The sequence below is a fragment of the Engystomops pustulosus genome, chromosome 7 (genome assembly GCF_040894005.1).
Source record: "Engystomops pustulosus chromosome 7, aEngPut4.maternal, whole genome shotgun sequence".
Lineage (NCBI taxonomy): Eukaryota > Metazoa > Chordata > Amphibia > Anura > Leptodactylidae > Engystomops > Engystomops pustulosus.
The window spans coordinates 149,621,109-149,642,485 of record NC_092417.1 but is presented as its reverse complement, the minus strand read 5'-3'; the positions used below and the strand labels follow the sequence as shown (position 1 = coordinate 149,642,485).

At 43.7% G+C, this 21,377-nt stretch overlaps 1 protein-coding gene across 2 annotated transcripts in view; it reads right to left on the bottom strand.

The window, feature by feature from the left end:
* The window catches only part of LOC140071018 (3-galactosyl-N-acetylglucosaminide 4-alpha-L-fucosyltransferase FUT3-like), a 31,092-nt gene extending 20,583 nt beyond the window's left edge, over positions 1 to 10,509 (bottom strand). Inside the window, exon 1 of one of the 2 annotated variants that reach the window (XM_072118228.1) lies at positions 10,370 to 10,509. The gene's annotated coding sequence lies outside the window, so the exon portion shown is untranslated. Of the gene's footprint in view, positions 1 to 4,700; positions 4,726 to 10,369 lie in introns of those variants that run through there. The other variant, XM_072118234.1, reaches the window with a different exon arrangement.
* Between the last annotated feature and the right edge of the window lie 10,868 nt (positions 10,510 to 21,377).

Sequence of the window (21,377 nt, the reverse complement as noted above, 5' to 3'; positions counted from 1 at the left end):
CGCCCCCGGGGGTGCGACTTAGCTGCGTATGCCGCAAGGCCAGCGCCATCTTGGGATTGGCGCCATCCCGCCACTCGTCCTCTCAGGCGGGCGCTAGCAGTGAGGCAAAAGTACTATATACATGTATATTTCAGCGTTTGAGTGTAGGACATGAGACAAAGGGGGTCATTTACTAAGGGCCTGATTCGCGTTTTCCCGACGTGTTACCCGAATATTTCCGATTTGCGCCGATTTCCCCTGAATTGGCCCGGGATTTTGGCGCACGCGATCGGATTGTGGCGCATCGGGACCGGCATGCACGCGGCGGGAATAGGGGGGGGGCGTGGTCGAACGAAAACCCGACTGATTCGGAAAAACCGCCGCATTTAAAAAAAAAAAAAAAAAAAATCGGTTGCGGAGCTTGCACTGTATATTTGTGAGTCCCTGCGTTCATCCCTCCCTTTGCATGTATCTACACGCCATGTTTTTTGTGAGTATTATCAATAAACCGGAATGAAATAAGGAACAACTGTGGTGAGTGCCATTCTACTGTTGTTCCCATTCAGCCACAATCCCTTACAGCCACAACGTTGTATGTACTTTGTGGGACAATGGGCCATTATAATAATGTGAGATTGACAAAGTGGCAGGCGATGGAGCAGTTGTGGCGAATCTATGGCACGGGTGCCAGAGGTGGCACTTGGAGCCTTTTATTTGGGCAGCCAGGCCATCACCCTAGCACAGAATTTGCTAGGCATGACTCATGGTTTCCTTCTGCAGTCCAAAATTATTTTCAAGAAACACCTCCTTGGCTGCCAGGACTTCAGGAGAAGCGAGAAGTTATGGACAGAGATGTATTATGGTTGGAGCTCCTGCTCAGGGTCCCCTGATTCTTCCCCTTCAGGGGACCCTGGAAGGAAACTACAATCCAAATTGTCTTTCTATTGTATTGGTGTCCTCAGGATGCCAATACGATTGAGACTTGTGATACAGTTGGGATCAATAGGTTACTGCTTAAATTGTCATATATACAAACAAATATAGAAACAAATGGGGCTCTATCTATAAATTCGGTATAGCGCCCCATTTGCTTCTTTTTTACCTTAGTTTTGGAGCTGTGCAGGGAGCACCAGATTCATGCAGAACCCTCCTCCTGCTTTATAACATGCTACTTGCAGATAGGACACAGTGGGGGACATTTACTATGGCGTTTCCGCCAGTTTTGTGGCGCTCTTACCACATGTTCTGCTCTCAGACCTATTTATTAGCTGGCGGCGCCAGAAAAAATGACTCTTTCCGTCTGCTCCGACTCTTCTCCGAAAAGGGGCGTGGCTTTGGCGAAGTGGAAACTCAGACACAATTAATATGTGTCGCAGCCCTTTTTGGGCGCTGAAAACTGGCGGAAAGTAGACCAAAAGAAAACTGGTCTAGCAGGGACTGTTGGACACATTTCTGGTGCTAGGGACAGATTTTGGTCCCAGGGACAGAAAATGGTCTCGGCGTCAGAAATGTCTCTGCACAGCTCTACAATATTAAATGTGTATCTTCTTTCCCAGAGCAGGTCGGTAACAAAGCCAATGCAGACACCGACACTAAGTAAATGTCCCCCTATGTACAATCTGCTCAGCTCCTCCTGTTCTATAACATGCTACTTGCAGATAGGACACTATATACAATCTGCTCAGCTCCTCCTGTTCTATAACATGCTACTTGCAGATAGGACACTATGTACAATCTGCTCAGCTCCTCCTGTTCTTTAACATGCTACTTGCGGATAGGACACTATGTACAATCTGCTCAGCTCCCCCTGCTCTATAACACACTGCCTGCAGATAGGTCACTATGTACAATCTGGTCAGCTCCTCCTGCTCTATAAAATGCTCCCGGCAGCTGGGACATTGGGGGTCATTTACTAAGGGCCCGATTCGCGTTTTCCCGACGTGTTACCCGAATATTTCCGATTTGCGCCGATTGTACCTGAATTGCCCCGGGATTGTGGCGCACGCGATCAGATTGTGGCGCATCGGCGCCAGCATGCGCGCGACGGAAATCGGGGGGCGTGGCCGAACGAAAACCCGACGTATTCAAAAAAAACGCCGCATTTAAAAACCGAAAAAGTGTCGCTTGGGGAGCGCTTACCTTCACCTGGTCCGAGGCGGTGCATTCCGGCGCGATGAGATAACTTTCAGCGCAGCAACGCCACCTGGTGGACGGCGGAAGAACTACCTTCATAAATCCCGGCCGGACCCGAATCCAGAGCAGAGAAGGCGCCGCTGGATCGCGAATGGACCGGGTAAGTAAATCTGCCCCATTATGTACAAACTGCGCAGCTCCCCCTCCTCTATAACACGCTGCCTGCAGATAGGACACTATGTACAAACTGCGCAGCTCCTCCTGCTCTATTACATGCTGCCTGCAGATAGGACACTATGTACAAACTGCGCAGCTCCTCCTGTTATATAACATGCTGCCTGCAGATAGGGCACTATTTACAATCTGCTCAGCCCCTGCTGCTCTATAACATGCTGCCGGCAGATCAGTCTGTTTTCAGTGTGGCAAGCTTCATAGTTTACTTCCTGTGAATAAAATCCCTGGTCATGTAATGTCACACAGGTGCACGGCTCATTACGACACACAGCTCTGATTACTCTGTGATATAAAGAGCCGTGCACCTGTGTGACATCACATGACCAGGGATTTTATTCACAGGAAATAAACTATGAAGCTTCATATGACAGCAAGCAGAGATGTAGAAAAAGGATTGATACAGAAAGTCTTTTGAAGTGAGAAATTTATTACAATCAACAAGAAGAGGAAAGTATGAGGCAGTCCCCGGGTTATGTACAAGATAGGTTCTATAGGTTTGTTCTTAAGTTGAGTTTGTATGTAAGTCGGAACTGTATATTTTATAATTGTAACCCAAGCCAAATTTTTTTTTGCTCTCTGTGACAATTGGATTTTACCCCATGCCCCAGTAGCCTGTGAAGTTTATTTACATAAAATAAAGTTTTTTTGTTTTTAGTTAGGTAGCAAAAATTAGATAAACACAGTGTAGGGCTTAGAAGGAGGAAGGACTCAGTTAGTGTATTCATCATGGTAGGTTTCCTTTAAGTTATCTCCTATCCACAGGATAAGGAATAATAAGCTGATCCTTGACAATCCGATTGCTGGAACCCCCACTGATCACGAGAAAAGAACCACCAGCTCTCCAGATATCGGGTATCCTGTTCTCACTAATGGGGGGAGCGGCAGGATGAGCATGAGCCGTACAGCTCCATTCACTGTCTATGGGAGGAGTTGGGGATAGCCAAGGGCTGTGCTTACATGTTAGGGTACCAGCAGTCAGACCCTCAGCTATTAATCTAGGAACTAATCTTATAAATTGGAACAACCCCTGAGGGCGCGTTCACACGTTCTGCTAGCGCCGCGTTCATAACGCGACGCTAGCGCACAGGGGGCGGAGTTTGTGGCGATCGCATATGCGTTTACAGAGAAACGCATGCGATCGGGTTATTAATCGCATGCGTTTCCCGGGAAACGCATATGCGATCGGCCCGAGCCCCGCCCACTGTGCGCTAGCGTCCCATTATGAACGCGACGATAGCGGAATGTGTGAACGCGCCCTTAAGGAAAGCAGCAGCAAAACTAGCACTGGGGATCCTGGGTTCAAGTCTCAGGTCATCATCTGCAAAGAGTTTGTATGTTCACTCCGTGTTTGCATGGGTTTCCTCCGCGTCCTCCGGTTTCCTCCCACACTCCAAAACGCAGTAGGGTGATGAGATGATGAGCCCCATTGGGGACAAGGACTGATTTGACATGCTTTGTGAAGCGCTGCGTAATCTGTGTGCACTATATAAATAAAGAATTATTATTTTATTATTATTACGGTAATATTATTTCACTAGTCTAACTTGTCATACTGTATAAAGGTTTCACATATAGCGTGACCAGACGACCATCAGACCAGTACTTACTTATATGTGTGTGTAGATAAGGCACCTTTTATGACTGACACTGGTATTTATACATTATGTATTGCTTCTCTGGAATGGTTGATTTATATATATGTATGTATGTATATATATTTTTTACTATCGTATATTTATGGCATTTCTGCTTAGTGAGTCTGATAACACTGATGGTTCCTCTTAAACCTTGTACACACTGTGGTCAATTCTGACATCACCTTCTAATGGGTATCTAAAGGGGAATGGTCCCTCCTGTACCATAATCAGTAGGGGTGCTGTCATACGTGGTGTTTAACACAAGCGATTAAAAACACATTGCAACAGGTGAAGAGAGATCTGCCTAAAAAACAGCTGTTAATATTTGTGTTCACTAACACTGTGTTAGCAAACACATCTGTTAACACATACGTTAACACTGCGTTAAGTGTTGCATTTTGTAAACACAAATGTTAACAGCTGTTTAATTAGGCAAATCTCTCTTCTGTTGTTGCAGAAGCCAGAAGTGCTCTGGGGGTGTTATTAGAGCTCCTTTGTGCTGCAGTTTCACAGGCTGTTACACTGTGCAGTGAGATAACAGCAGGCAAAAGGAGGAGGGAAGTGCTGTGCGAGAGTGAGACAGTGTAACAGTCTGTGAAGCTGCAGCATGGAGTCGCTTTGGTAATAGCCCCAGAAGCCCTTTTGGCTCATTAGCACATCTATAAAAGTTCCTTTGAGAAGGAAGGAGGCCATGGATAACACATATAAGAAGATTACCACAGCCACGGTGCCTGGATCTATGAGTAAGTGTCCCTGGATTATCATGTTTGATCGTAGATTTCTTATAAGGAAATGTAAAGAGGGCTTATAGGCTGAGCCTTCTCTATACAGAGTGTATTATACAGCAGACACGCGCCACTAGCATCTGCCCTCTGATGACACCACAGGGACTATCCAACTCATGAGATAAAGAATAACCAATCACAAGCCAGGAGACTCTGCACTCCACCCAGCATGACGTGGTACCCTTACACGTCGATAGCAGTGGTTGGCTGGCCAGATCAGGTGACCCTGGGATAGACTAGCCGCTGGCCGCGCTGCTCGGATCATTCTCTGTCTGGATGCCGCTAGGGAGAGAGCTGCTGATGGTCAGGGAAAGCGTTAGGCCTCTTGCACACTAGCGTTGCGTTTCACGTCAGGGTGCAATGCGTGAAAAACTGACGTTTTGGCTGCGTTTTTGTTCCATTTTTCCTTGGAGTAATTTGCGTTTTTTTTTGCGTTTTCGGCGCATTTTTGACGCGCGATTCAATGGGAGACTCGAGCATATTTCAAAGGGACCATGGTTTGGGATTAAAATGTGTTATTTAATTGAAAAATAATGTCTTCTGATAATTTGCAAACATCTGCAATCTATTCTTCACTGTTCCGCGCGTATATTATCTCCCGACAATTTAGCAGATGTGAAGAACAGTGAAGAATAGAATAAAATCATTGTACACAGTGAACACAGTGAACACAGGATCATTTAAGATAAAAACACAGTGCAGAACACAGTGCAGAATAGATTACAGATGTTCGGCACATCTGCTTACTTGTCGGGAGATGCGCGCGGAACGGCGCGAACAAAATAGCATGTGAAGAACAATATATATGTGTGTGAAGAACCCATTGCAGATGTTTAAATACATCTGCAATGTGTTCTTCACACATATATATTGTTCTTCTCCCCGCGGTGTAGACAGGGCACGGCGTGAGCGCGCACAAAGTTTCCCAGGTGTCGCCCACCCTCCCTTTACTCGTAGCTGTACACACAGGCGCGGGGTAACGTCTGCTGAGCGGTGCCAGTGACATAGGAAACCTTCACACACCGCCAGGTTCCCCTTCTCTGTACGGGATAGCAGCCGCAGGTGTCGGGCTGCGTGCTCCCGTGTACAGCAGGTGCCTGCTGCCGTCCTCCTTGCGGCGCTGCAGGACTTTGAGTGAGGGAACAGCTGCATACTACACAGTCTCCGAGCCCTCGTGTCCCCTCTTCTCCTGCGACAATGGGACAGCCCCAGCAGTGACACGGCACCTGTGCAGCACACATTAAGGGGGTGGCGGCTGCTTACTATTGTCATACGTCCCTGACGTGTATGAACGCTGTGCTACATGACTGAGGGAAAGCTTCAGTTACATGGAGGGCAGGCAGTGCCGCATACAGTACACACGGGAGTGTTATCTGATAACACCCTGCGGGAATGTCCTGCGGGGGAGAGGAGGCGCTGCCAGCCGCGGTGTAACCGATGTTATCCACTACAAGGATGGGCACATTGTTGTTCAAAATAGCATGTGAAGAACAATATATATGTGTGTGAAGAACACATTGCAGATGTTTAAATACATCTGCAATGTGTTCTTCACACATATATATTGTTCTTCACATGCTATTTTGTTCGCACCGTTCCGCGCGTATCTCCCGACAAGTAAGCAGATGTGCCGAACATCTGTAATCTATTCTGCACTGTGTTCTGCACTGTGTTTTTATCTTAAATGATCCTGTGGTCACTGTGTTCACTGTGTACAATGATTTTATTCTATTCTTCACTGTTCTTCATTGTGTTTTTTTAATTAAATGCTCGATCGCGAGCAGGGGAAATACTGTTATTCTGGTCACCTAGCAACCCTTACGTTTAAAACGCATTGCACTCGCATTGCACTTGCAATGATTGCGAGTGCAATGCGTTCTTGATGCATCTCCATAGACTTGAATGGGGCGTGAAAAACGCGCGTGACCCGCAAAAATAGAGCATGCTGCGATTTTGACGCGCGTGCAAACGAACGCAAGCACGCGCGTTAAAAACCACGCTAATGGAGAAAGACCCATTGAATACAATGGGACAGAGTGCAATGCGAGTTCTGAGCGTCAAATGCACGCGCAGAACTCGCGCGTGAAAAACGCCAGTGGAGAAGGGGCCTTAGGGTGTTCTATTAGAATAGTGTTAGGCAGGAGTGATTCTACAAGAACCCAACAGTCCTTCTTAGGGCTACAATAACGTTTTATTTTCCTTTTTTTTGGTTTGCTTGTGGCTGGGCTTGCTGGCATTCGTAGTGCAGCTAGTACCTTATTGTGAGGAATTTGCAGGGGGACTTGCTACCGTTGTGTTTAGCTCTTAGTGACACACATATCCACCTCAAACACCAAAGTGGGAAAATTTATTAGGGGTTTGATTTGAATTACGCCGAGTCTGCTGATTTATTTTTTCTTACGTTTATTTCTTTTTAGAACTCACAGTGATCTGCCAAAGCAGTGTGCTTTCAGTGTAGGCTAGAAAATAGCCATAGGAGAATCCCAACGGCTTCACCAGGTGTTTCACCAGATACGTTATGGAACTTGGTCACTATGTCGCCACCATGCTGTGTTATCGACTAAATATACCGTCAACCTTTTGTTCACATAGGAAATCATTTCACCTCCTTTGGTGAAGCCCGAGTCCATTTAGGGTATGTCGCCATGACACTCTCTAGCCTGCCGCTGCTGCCGCTGCCTCTGCATGCCGTCCCTTATAGTGTCAGGGTCAATTATTGGATGTTTTAGATGCTATCTAGCTTCATTCTGTCACTCTGTCATGGCCATGCTGTTGCCCATAATTTTGGCATAATGGTGCGATTAGGCAGCCTCAGAGGCATCCATGCATGCTGCCCCTGCTGTTTCCTGTCCATTTCCGTGGTGTTTCCATCCTTTTCTGAGGTTCCCAGGTGTTTGGCCAAGCTTCCCTGTGCAGAGCCTTGGTCCCCTTGAAAAATGCTCGAGTCTCCCATTGACTTCAATGGGGTTCGTTATTCGAGACGAGCACTCGAGCATCGGGAAAAGTTCGTCTCGAATAACGAGTACCCGAGCATTTTAGTGCTCGCTCATCTCTAATGGAGATGAGTCACAATACAGGTCCAAACCATGACCTGGTGTGGAGCGGAAATTGGAAGAAAGCCGCCATGTCTTTCAACCTCCAGACAACCCCTTTAAATGCTGAACCGTTGCTGAACAGCCAAGAACCTTTCTGAGTCTTTCATGGTTGTCTTATAATACAACCATGGTATTATATATTATAAGTAGGTTCCCTACTTAAGAACACCTGACTTACATACGACCCCTAGTTACAGACGGACCTCTGGATATTGGTAATTTATTGTACTTTAGTCCTAGGCTACAATAAACAGCTATAACAGTTATCACAGGTGTCTGTAATGAAGCTTTATTGTTAATCCTGGTTCTTATGACAACCCAACATTTTTAAAATCCAATTGTCACAGAGACCAAAAAAGTTCTGGCTGTGGTTACAATTATAAAATATAGAGTTCTGACTTACATACAAATTAAACTTAAGAACAAACATACAGAACCGATCTTGTACGTAACCCGGGGACTGTCTGAGGTAGTCCTCGGGTTACGTACAAGATAGGGTCCATAGGTTTGTTCTTAAGTTGAATTTGTATGTAAGTCAGAACTGTATATTTTATAATTGTAGATCCAGACAAAAAATTTTTTTTTGCCCCAGTGACAATTGGAGTTTCAAAATTTTTTGCTGTAATGTGACCAGGGATTATCAATAAAGCTTCATTACAGACACTTTACAGCTGATCATTACAGTCTGGGACTATAGTAACATCCAGAGAGCTTCACCAGAGGTCACAGTGAGTAGAGGAGTCCATCTTTAACTAGGGGTCATCTGTAAGTCGGGTGTTCTTAAGTACGGCACGCCCAGTACATTACATGGAATATTAAATAGTGATAATAGGAAGTACAAATTGTTACATAGAAAAAAAGTCCTACAACTCAAACAGAGCCTAGCCCAAATTTAAAAAAAGTTCTGGCGTTTGGTGGGAGGGGAGAAAAAAACGGAAAAATAAATACGGTAAAGGACATTATAGAAAATAATTATAGTGTATAATAGAGTATAGTGTTCAATATTAATTAAAAAGCAATCAAAAGAACCAACGAAAAGTCCACAAGTATCTGCAGCAAAGAAAATAAGTTACTTAATAAATGTTTTATCATAAGGTGCTAAAGCTAAAAAAATAACGTGATAGGTTGGATGGCTGATAAGATATGAAAAATACACAGCGTATAGCATAAAAAATATAAGGTCTATGGAGTGAGCAGTTATCCCTACTCCATAGTGAGGATAGTTTGTATATTGGAAACCACATGGTAATATTTTCTCCTTTGTCATGAAAGTGCTTTTCTTTGTGGTAAATATAAAGGAATCTGTGACGGAGACTCCATATGAAGTCACCAACTCAGATGTGAACACTGTCTACTTTACATGGTATGCTGGGGGGTCACATAAAAACGCAGGTCCCTAGAGGTGAGTTTGCACCCAATCTATAGGGATACACACGTGAAAGCCTGTTTTTAATCCACAGTTTCCCAGTAAGAAAAAAATTACAATTTAATATTAAAAAAATCATGCAACAAAAATACACAAAACAACAAAAAATCAACTGAAAATACTTGACTTTTACCACTAAAGAAACAGCAAAACCTCTCTGAGTTAATGTACATGATCTAAAAAAAATTATATATAATCCAAAAAAACTAAAAAAATGAACACTACAACGTAGAAAATCCTCCCAACAAGTCGAAATCCAATGTATTAGTCCAGGTGTACAGGCGGTCCTCTACTTAAGAACACTCGACTTACATACGACCCCTAGTTACAAACGGACCTCTGGATATTGGTAATTTATTGTACTCTAGTCCTAGGCTACAATCATCAGCTGTAACAGTTATCACAGGTGTCTGTAATGAAGCTTTATTGTTAATCCTGGTTCTTATGACAACCCAACATTTTTAAAATCCAATTGTCACAGAGACCAAAAAAGTTCTGGCTGGGGTTACAATGATAAAATATACAGTTCCGACTTACATACAAATTCGACTTAAGAACAAACCTACAGACCCTATCTTGTATGTAACCCGGGGACTGCCTGTATTAGATACCAGCAATGCTAATATTGTCCCACATCTCATGATTGATATAGGCAGTCCCCGGGTTACATACAAGATAGGCTCTGTAGGTTTGTTCTTAAGTTGAATTTGTATGTAAGTCAGAACTGTATATTTTATAACTGTAACTCCAGACAAATTTTTTTTTGGTCTCTGTGACAATTGGATGTTAAAAATGTTGGGTTGTCATCAGACCCAGGATTAATAATAAATCTTTATTACAGACACCATGGATAACTGTTATAGCTGATTATTGTAGCCTGGGGGTAAAGTACAGGAAATTACCAACATCCAGAAGTCCGTTTGTAACTAGGGGTTGTCTGTAAGTCAGGTGTTCTTAAGTAGGGAACCGCCTGTATATAACATAATTCAAACTCAACATAAACGGAAAAGTAAAACTAATAATGAGAAAAAAAATGAGAATTCCAGAGCAGCAGATTATAATCCGGATAGGAGCACATACCTGCATGTCTGGAGCCGGAGCTGTATGACCAGGACAAACTAGCTGAACAAGACCAAGGAAACTGTAGGATAGGATTTGTTTAATCATGCAAGCCAAGCCTGCAAGTACCTGCCTATTCAAATGGCCACACAATTTTCCTGTTTGGGTGTTTTCCAGAAATGTTCTCATCACTGTTGCTTCACAGGTAATTGCACTTGTCTCACAGCCGTGTGATTATAAAAGGAGCGAATGAATGGAGTGAAACTCAGATGTATTTGCTTGCTAGGAGACATCAGTCACATTACCCTTAGTCCTGTTCAGAGGTGAATGAATCTATTTGTCGATTCGTAGTTTCAGTACAAATCCGGGAATTTTCAGGCACCAAATCATAATTAAAATATTTTCTGATTGTCTTGGTACAGATTATAATTGTACGAATTATATAATTTTCAGTTTTCTCTTCAATTATGGATGATAAGGGAAACAATCAAAAGTTTCTTTGACCTCACTGGACATTTTAAGGATCGGTTAGACTTCCGCTGTCTAATATACTTATTGTCCGTTTGTACCACGTCCATTAGGCTCCTGTTATTATCGTAGAGAAAACTGAATATCGTATAATTCGGAAAAATTTTAATGAGTTTCCATAGAATTAAACTTCATTTTAGAGGACAAGAAACCACAATGTTGCAGGTTTGGGTACCTGAACCCAGACTACAGCTAGAAGTTCAGTGTTCAAGCTCGATCCTACGAGTAGGTTTAGCATCCTCTATTCGGCAGCTCTGCGATGGGTTGCAGAGCAGCTAATCGGCCAGCGTCACGTAACAAGGCATGGCTGTGATTGGGCAGGTGGACACCTGGTCGACACACCTGGCCAATCACAGTGATGCCCAGTTACTAGAAGCGTAAAGCTCCCTGATTGCCCATGTCCAGGTTAGGTGGAGCTGCCGAACAGGGGGACGCCATTCTGGTCTGTTTATCTTTAGGGCGCGTTCACACGTTCCGCTAGCGTCGCGTTATGAACAGGGGCTGGAATTTGGGGCGATCGCATATGCGTTTCCAGAGAAACGCATGCGATCGGGTTATTAATCGCATGCGTTTCCCGGGAAACGCCTATGCGATCGGCCCGAGCCCTGTCCACTGTGCGCTAGTGTCGCGTTATGAACGCAACGATAGTGGAACGTGTGAACGCGCCCTTAGTGTTAATCCTTTAAAGGGGTTTTCCCACTTACTGATCGCCCCACAGAACCCCACAGATAACGAGTACTGGGGGTCCGATGGGGTCCAATGTACCCTAGTCGGACCCGTTACCACTGACTGAGATGAGCGAAGCAACAGGATGCTCATGTCTGGGCTGCGCTGTTCGTTTCTATGGAGCTGCATGTGTCGCTTTCCCACTGAGGTCCGCCAGAGTTCACCTTCTTCTTCCCGTTGTATCTGAGTGTTGATCTTGCGACACAATTTGAATTTTAAATCCTGCGCTTAGTCCAAATCAGTCGGGTTGTGCGACAGCCACGCCCCCCGATTTGTGTCGCATGAAAGTCCAATCGCCTGTGCCAAAAACCCCTGTTAAATGCGGTGCAAAGTGGAAATAGTTGGGAAACCTGACAGAAATGCGTTCCGCAGACCCTTAGTAAATGTGCCCCAATGTGGCATTTAAATTAATTTTAAAGAGTTAACATTGTCGGTTCGTCTCAGGTTTGAGTACCGGAACAGTACCTTTTTTCAAGGTATCGGTTCGAACTGCCAAACCTGATTGGGTTTGCACATGCTTACTAGAGAGCTCAAATAGCAATTTCCAAAACAATTAAAGCAACATTGATCCCGACCTAATAGATTCATACCCAATTTTGGTGCATTTTTCTGCCATAAATGAAACCAACTAATAAGAGTTGCAAAGTAAGAGTATACAGTGGTCCACAATGTCATGTCAATCACCCAGTATCAGAGTCTTGGTAAAGCATAGGACATAAGTATATATCTAGTCTAACCTAGACACTTTTGATAAATCTTTCCCCATGAATGCTATCAGTGCTAGTGGCAACTGTGTTTCTTGGGTAACAATGTGCTCCAAACACAAACTACCCTTTCTTGTGTATTCAGTGAGAACAACAATAGGAAAGCAATTATTATGCTACAGAATCAATATATTTTTCTATCCACTGTGTATAAAATAGCAGGATGACCAGTATTGTGACCGTTGAAAAACCGGCAAAACCTGTAATTTAAAATTCTTTGAATAGATGAACCATTGGTTGCGAACAACGACAAGGCAGCAAAACACAACCAAGCCCAGTGTCACTATATGTCTGCTCAGTGTCAATATTCAGGGGTAGTGGAGCCACTGCACCACCACCAACGATGACGTAAGCCAACACCTAGTAGTGCCATCCAGTTTTCAACAGAGCCCGCCGCAAAGCGGGTTGGTCTTGCTGCGGCATGGTACCACTTGGTTGCACCACAGGCTCAACTTTGTCCACAGTTGCGGCCAAGGCGAGGTACAGAGTTGCGAGGCAGAGATGGAGTCAGGGACAGGTAGGAAGTCAGGACTGGCAACATAGAAGCGAAGTCAGGAACAGAAACAAGGTTACAACGGTCAAAACGCAGAGGACATACGCCAAAAGCTTTCTCTAACGCCCCTTCCACACTTGCGTTGCAGATCACGTCAGAGTCTGATCAGTGGGCAATCAGGGTTTGGTCAGTGAAAAACGCACATTTTGCATCAGAGTGCAATCAGTTTTCAGTCAGAGTTTGTTCAGTGTCTCAGTTTTTCACGCGCGTTTTCAATGCAATTTCAATGCGTTTTTCATGCGCATTTTCTGGATGGACTCAGGACTAAGCTCTATCTTTTCTATGGCAATTGATGCGTGAAAAACGCATTGCACTTGCATTGGACTTGCATGTGTCTCAGAGTGCGATGCATTTTTGATGCATCTCCATAGACATGTATGGTGCGTTTTTCACGCGCGTGACTTGCAAAAGTAGAGCATGTCGAGATTTAAACGCGCGTTAAAAAAAAACACGTGTGTGTGCGTGAAAAAAACCGCAAGTCTGAAAAGACCCATTGATTACAATGAGTCAGAGTGCAATGCAAGTTCTGCGTGTCAAAAGCATGCGCAGAAAATGCGCGTAAAAACCAAAGTGTGAAAGGGGCCCAAGGCACGGAGATCCAGCCAGGGTTATAGGAAGAGGCTGGCTATTTAACAGGCTGGCAAGCGCCAATTAGTGGAGCACTGGGCCTTTAAATTTTACAGAGCTAGCAAGCGCGCACCCTAGGAGGTGGGGACGCACACAGCGAGCCATAGGAGACGCCGCTGGAACCCGGAGAGGTATCTGCTGTGGACCTTTTCAGAAAAGGAAAAATTAAACTCACGTACCACTACAAACTATCAGGAATAGACCCTAATATAGGTCTTTATAATAAATGAAACCCTTCTAGTAACAACTGAATCAATTCCACACAAATATTGGGTTTTTAAATCTTTATTTACACAGAAAAAATTATTTTATTAATGATGCATTAAAGGTTATGTTTTATCAAGTACTTGAAAAAGGAAATGGGATGATTCGTATTTGCCTTTGGCAATATTCTGTAAAATCTACTGTGGACATTTCATTAAAGTGGGGGGCTCTTGTGTGGACTTTTCAGTAAAGGGGGGCATCTGTGGTGGACATTTCATTAAAGGGAGGCTCTGCTGTAGAAGTTTCTGTAAAGAGGGGGCTCTTTTGTGGACTGAGTAATGAGGTGTGGCTGCTTCCTGACATTTTATCGCAGTAGCGGATGCATTTCCTATCCTGGGGCTTATACTCCAGTTAATAACTTTATCCAGTTTTTTTTTTTTGTGGCTTATACATGAGTATTCACACTATGAGGGGGAGTTCAGCTGCAGAGTGCACAGAGATCGGGCCAGCCACAGGTAGCATCCACATCTTAAACACTGTCTGGGGGATCTCATCTGGACAGTAGTCGGGGTGGTGGGTTTCATGCAGTTAGGGAATGTGATCGGCTTTCCTAAATAGATGGGTTATAAGAGCATGAACAGTACAATATTAAGGATATAGAGTATATTGTAGTAATTAAGTCCTAACATCTAGGCACATGTTGATTTGGACGCTGGAGGGGCCCTAGTCATGTGAACAGCCTGGGGTCCATGGGACACTTAATCCGCCACTGAATATACCGTGCTGCGTAACAGTACCAGTGGTCATACTGTTTGAGGTATACATACATTCCATTATACTTATATATACCGTTATACTTCATACCAACATCATACCGCACTGTGCTACAGTACCAGTGATCGTACAGACCCGAGGTGGGCACCACCCAACACCTGCTTTGCGTTGCTTCATCAGGGTCCCTAACAAAGTGAGGTGAAACATGTGTCGGGGGGTATCCACCTCTGCTCTGTATACACCTGTGTATGTGTCCCTTGTCCTCTGTTATTCCTCTGGGTAATGTGCAATACTTGTATGTAAGAAAATACCTTGACTTGTTCTGAGGACTAGACCTGCTATACCTCTATACCAGCTTACTGTGATTTATTTATTACTAGCTGTACCACCCTGCATTGTCCCGGATAGTAAATAACTGCTCTTAGCTATAACAAAATAAAATGGGTTAACAAAAAATATTTTATTTGTATCTATCTCTCTCTCTCTGACTGTCTCTGAACGTTTCTGTCTCTGACTGTCTCTGTGTCTATCTGTTTCCGTCTCTGACTGTCTCTGTCTCTGCCTGTCTCTAGCCGTGTTTGAAATTGACAAAATAAAAGCGTTATCTTATGTTTAATGTATTCTAGTTATTGTTTCCCTTTATTTGGTGTGATTTGAGTTTGGGAACAATTTAAAAAATGTCTACCAACAGGATCAAGGATTGTAAGCCAAGCACACTGACATACTGGTGTCTGCTCCCTCGTGCAGCATCTGCTCTTCTTTTAGCTTCTTATGCCCTGGTTCTTACCAAAAAAAGGCTTTTAAAATTATGCAATGAGCCTGAGGGGCTTCAGGCTCTACAGATGTTAATGGAACCTGGAGCCCCTCAGGATCATTTGCATTATTTTTTAAAGACTTGTTATAAAAAAGGGCATAAGAAGCTTAAAGAAGAGTGGATCTTGCCAGATGGGACACACACCAGTATGTCAGTGTTCTTGGTTTACAATCCTTCATCCTGGTGGTAGATGTCCTTCATTAATTCAGTGGGTGGGGGCATTGTATCTGTGCCCCTTGTTATTTGTATTGAGTGTTCATTATATCATACTATGGTACCAGTGTTATTGAGATCTGCATCATATTATTATTTACAGTGTTATTAATATTTTCATCCTACTGTACTATATGACCAGTGATCACACTGTTTGAGCAATACATACATACAGCAACATATTAAAGGTGCAGTGTTAGCACTATTTGTATTTCTAGCATCATGCAGTAATATCTTACGGTTCTATTCTTAGTACTATTTGCATCATACAGGGATACCTTAAAGCACCAGTCCATGTATTACTTTGTTCACCGGATCTGTTTATTATTAAAGTGACACTAGTAATTACATCTATATCCCCATGTGGTCAGGACAGGATGCTACTGGACATAGGATCAGTCAGGGATGATTAATAATTACGCTTTTTTGGGGGTAAGACAGTAGGTGTTCTCTTTATGGAGAGATTGCCAATTAAGGCCACCTTAAAGGCATGTGTAGACTTAAAGCCATAGATGCCCCACTAGGGAATTCTGGGAAGTATGTAAATACGTTTTCCAAGGTGTTAAATGGAAAACAATGCCTCCTTTTGCTACCTTGAAAGGCAGCCCCCTTAACTCCAAGTATGACCTACAAGAAGTACCGTATATTCCGGCGTATAAGACGATCTGGTGTATAAGACGACCCCCCCTACTTTCCTGTTAAAATATAGAGTTTAAGATATATTTGCCGTATAAGACTACCCCTTTTCCATACATACAGCACATACTGTAAGCAAATACACACATATAGCATACATTCATTAACTATACATACATATATAGGGACTTACATATCTTGCAGTGGGGTGGGTCGGTTAGGAGGCATACTGCGAGCCTTGGAAGTGTGCTGGCCGGGCAGCAACTTGGTGAGTGGCCTTGGGAGCAGTGTGGAGAGCCGGAGGCCGAGGGACCAGGAAGCCTACCGGGCGGCCGCGGGACCGCAGAGCGCACCGGGAGGCCGCGGGAGCAGCGTTGAGGGGTCCAAGGTAACGGCCAGGCGGCCACGTTGTATTACAACAGCTTCTCACCTTTCCCGCGATCCACCGAAGCTCCACTGCTACACTCCGGCCGGCGGTGACAGCTCATTGAGCGCTGGCGGCTCACAGAATATGACATCAGCCGCATGCTGATGTCATATTCTCTGCGACGCCGGCACCCACGGAGCTGTCACCGGCGGCCAGAGTGTAGCAGCAGAGCTTCAGTGGATCGCGGGAAAGGTGAGAAGAAACATTACCGGCGTATAAGACGACCCCAGACCAGACAGAAGATTTTTCAGTCTTCAAAAGTCGTCTTATACGCCGGAATATACGGTACCCTTTTTTGTGCAGTTACAGCACCAACATTCATATACTGATAGCATCCAATAGAGCAGTGACAATACCTACATTCATATACTGATACTATCCAATAGAGCAGTGACAGTAACTACATTCATATACTGATACCATCCAATAGAGCGGTGACAGTAGCTACATTCATATACTGATACCATCCAATAGAGCAAAGACAGTACCTAAATTCCTATACTGATACCATCCAATAGAGCAGTGACAGTACCTAAATTCATATACTGATACTATCCAATAGAACAGTGACAATACCTACATTCATATACTGATACCATCCAATAGAGCAGTGACAGTAGCTACATTCATATAATGATAGCATCCAATAGAGCAGTGACAGTAGCTACATTCATATACTGATACCATCCAATAGAGCAGTGACAATACCTACATTCATATACTGCTATCATCCAATAGAGTAGTGACAGTACCTACATTCATATACTGATAGTATCCATTAGAGCAGTGACAATACCTACATTCCTATACTGATAGTATCCAATCGAGCAGTGACAGTACCTACATTCCTATACTGATAGCAACCAATAGAGCAGTGACAGTACCTACATTCATATACTGATACCATCCAATAGAGCAGTGACAGTACCTACATTCATATACTGATACCATCCAATAGAGCAGTGACAGTAGCTACATTCATATACTGATACCATCCAATAGAGCAGTGACAGTACCTACATTCATATACTGATACCATCCAATAGAGCAGTGACAGTACCTACATTCATATACTGATACCATCCAATAGAGCAGTGACAGTACCTACATTCATATACTGCTATCATCCAATAGAGTAGTGACAGTACCTACATTCATATACTGATAGCATCCATTAGAGCAGTGACAATACCTACATTCCTATACTGATAGTATCCAATCGAGCAGTGACAGTACCTACATTCCTATACTGATAGCAACCAATAGAGCAGTGACAGTACCTACATTCCTATACTGATAGCATCCAATAGAGCAGTGACAGTACCTACAATCATATACTGATACCATCCAATAGAGCAGTGACAATACCTACATTCATATGCTGATACCATCCAATGGAGCAGTGACAGTACCTACATTCATATGCTGATACCATCCAATGGAGCAGTGACAGTACCTACATTCATATACTGATACCATCCAATAGAGCAGTGACAGTACCTACATTCATATACTGATACCATCCAATAGAGCAGTGACAGTACCTACATTCATATACTAATATTATCGGGGCAGCGCAAGACCGCCTATACACTCTTCTCTCAGACACTCCAAATTATTTGAGCATGCGTGCACGTTTTTAGTAAGAAAAGACAGACACAGATTCTGTTTAGTCTTAGCCCATACTCTTAACTCGCCATGCAGAAAAGAGAACTGAACTGTGTCTTTATTTCCTGATACATAACTTTTTATATTCATACAAAGAGGGGTGGTTACATACATTAGAATCATTATAATTGGTTATAGCTAAGTATATAGGTGTGGCCTCCGACCCTTGCTGATTGGTCCTCAAAACTAGGCCTTGGTTGCTATGCCAGGGGAATTTCCAGTCACCGTTGTCTACAGTAAATCAACCACTAGTCTGGATGCTGATGCTATTCTTAACAAACATCTGCTTTTTGATCATTAGACTTGAGTTTCGCTGACAGTTGCATGTCTGGTTAAAACTGATGTAAGGGAAAAGCTCTGTATTTCATAACAGACAGAGTACAAAAATATAGGGCAAAGGGCACATGTATACAATCATAAAGAATATAATTATTATGGACATATAATCATTATCTTGACCCTCACAATTCCCCCCTAAATATTGAGCTTTTCCCTACACTTCGCTAAAGTTCATCTTTCCTGTAGGCTGTCCATGTGGTGGGAAAGGGGAGTGGATTGCTTTACTGAGTCGTCAACCCGACAGGCCCTTGCGGCACTCAGGTTAATTTCCCAACACTAACCTAACTAACCTAATCAAAAAGCGATCCTGGAAACTACAGACCCGTGAGTCTAACTGCTGTGGTGGGGAAAATATTTGAGGGGTTTGTTAGAGATGCTATCCTGGAGTATCTCACTGTGCACAACTTTATAACCCAGCGTCAGCATCGGGTTTATGAGAGATCGGTCCTGTCAGACTAATCTGATTGGTTTCTACGAGAAAATAAGTTTAAGATTGGATCTGGGGGACGCTGTAGATGTTGTATATCTGGATTTTTCAATGGTATTTGTCACATAAAATGAGATTGTTGGGAATAGGGGAAAATCTGTGTATTTGGGTAAGTAATTGGCTTAGTGATAGAAGACAGAGGGTCGTCATTAATGGCACATTCTCAGATTGGGGTGACGTTACCAGTGGAGTGCCACAGGGGTCAGTATTGGGTCCACTTCTTTTTAATATTTTTATGAATGACTCTGTAGTGGTTTTACACAGTCAAGTTTCAATATGTGCAGATGATACTAAGCCGTGTAAAGTAATAAATACTGAGGCTGATAGTTTAGCATTATAGAGGGATTTGTGGAAACTTGAGGAGTGGGAAGAGAAATGGTTGATGAGTAGAGATGAGCGAACACTAAAATGCTCGGGTACTCGTTATTCGAGACGAACTTTTCCCGATGCTCGAGTGCTCGTCTCGAATAACGAACCCCATTGAAGTCAATGGGAGACTCGAGCATTTTTCAAGGGGACCAAGGCTCTGCACAGGGAAGCTTGGCCAAACACCTGGGAACCTCAGAAAAGGATGGAAACACCACGGAAATGGACAGGAAACAGCAGGCTGCCCCTGCATGGATGCCTCTGAGGCTGCATAATCGCACCATTATGCCAAAATTATGGGCAACAGCATGGCCATGACAGAGTGACAGAATGAAGCTAGATAGCATCTAAAACATCCAATAATTGACCCTGACACTATAGGGGACGGCATGCAGAGGCAGCGGCAGCAGGCTAGAGAGTGTCATGGCGACATACCCTAAATGGACTCAGGCTTCAAACCAATGGGTGGCAGAGAGGAACCAAAGGAGGTGAGCAAGAAGCGCTCAAATAATATCGGTACATGATAAAAGTTTGCCAGTATATTTTGTGGATTACACAGCAGGGTGGCGACAAAGTTAACATGGAAGCCATGAAAACAACCCAAAATTCTGCCTGACACAGCTCGTTTGATAAGGGGACCATGTATGGAGGCAGTGAACTAGTAGTAGATTAAAGGTGCTGCAGTTAAAACTATGTTAGTTGGATCTTGGCATGGAGCTGGCGCTCCGCTGCCAGGCGAGCTTTCGCCAATCCAAGCCCCTGTCTATAGGCTACTCCCCAAACAGCACTTCTAAGAACCTTTTGTATAAGATCAAGTGTAGTAGCGTTCTTATAAGTTTAGGATATGGCGGGTGAGGGGAATGTAAACAGCTGCGCAAGAAGCGCTGAAATAATATCGGTAAATGATAAAAGTTTGCCAGTATTTTTTGTGGATTACACAGCAGGGTGGCGACAAAGTTAACAAGTTTGTTGTGGAAGCCATGAAAACAACCCAAAATTCTGCCTGACACAGCTCGTTTGATAAGGGGACCATGTATGCTTACAGTTCATGCCAGTCGCTGCACTGGCTGCCAGTCTCCTTTCGAATACAGTTTAAAATAATAATAACCCTCATCTATAAAGCTCTGTATAATGCTGCACCCCCCTACCTCTCCTCTCTTATCTCACTCTATCGCCCAACCCGTGCTCTTAGATCCGCCAGTGATCTTAGATTAACCTCTACCCTAGTGCGGACCTCCCACTCGCGTCTCCAAGACTTCTCTAGAGCTGCACCAATTCTATGGAATGCTCTGCCCCGGACTATCAGACTAATACCTAACCTCCAAAGTTTCAAACGTGCTCTTAAAACCCATTTCTTTAGGCAAGCCTATAACACTCATTAACTGCATGAAGTTTTAACTCTTCTACTAACCCGTCCTGTGTCGTCCTCCCATCTGTTATCCAGCAACCAACAGGCACCAGACTTCTCTGCAGTCCCATTCACCCTGGACCTGGTATATAAGATGACGGCTGAGTGGTTCAAGCGACAGCAATTCCATTTATTATATTTTTTTCTATTCCCTAAGAAGAATGGCTTGACCATTAAATATTCTTTTACCTCGTGTTACCCCATCATCTTCATAAACCGTAAGCTCTGGCGAGCAGGGACCTCACTCCTGTTGTTCCATACAAATGTTGTGCTCTGTTACATTACATTTGTATTTGTTTCCTATGATTTGTAAAGCGCTACAGAATATGATGACGCTATATAAATAAAGATTATTATTATTATTATTATGGAGGCAGTGAACTAGTAGTAGATTAAAGGTGCTGCAACTATGTTAGTTGGATCTTGGGATGGAGCTGGCGCTCTGCAGCCAGGCGAGCTTTCGCCAATCCAAGCCCCTGTCTCTAGGCTACTCCC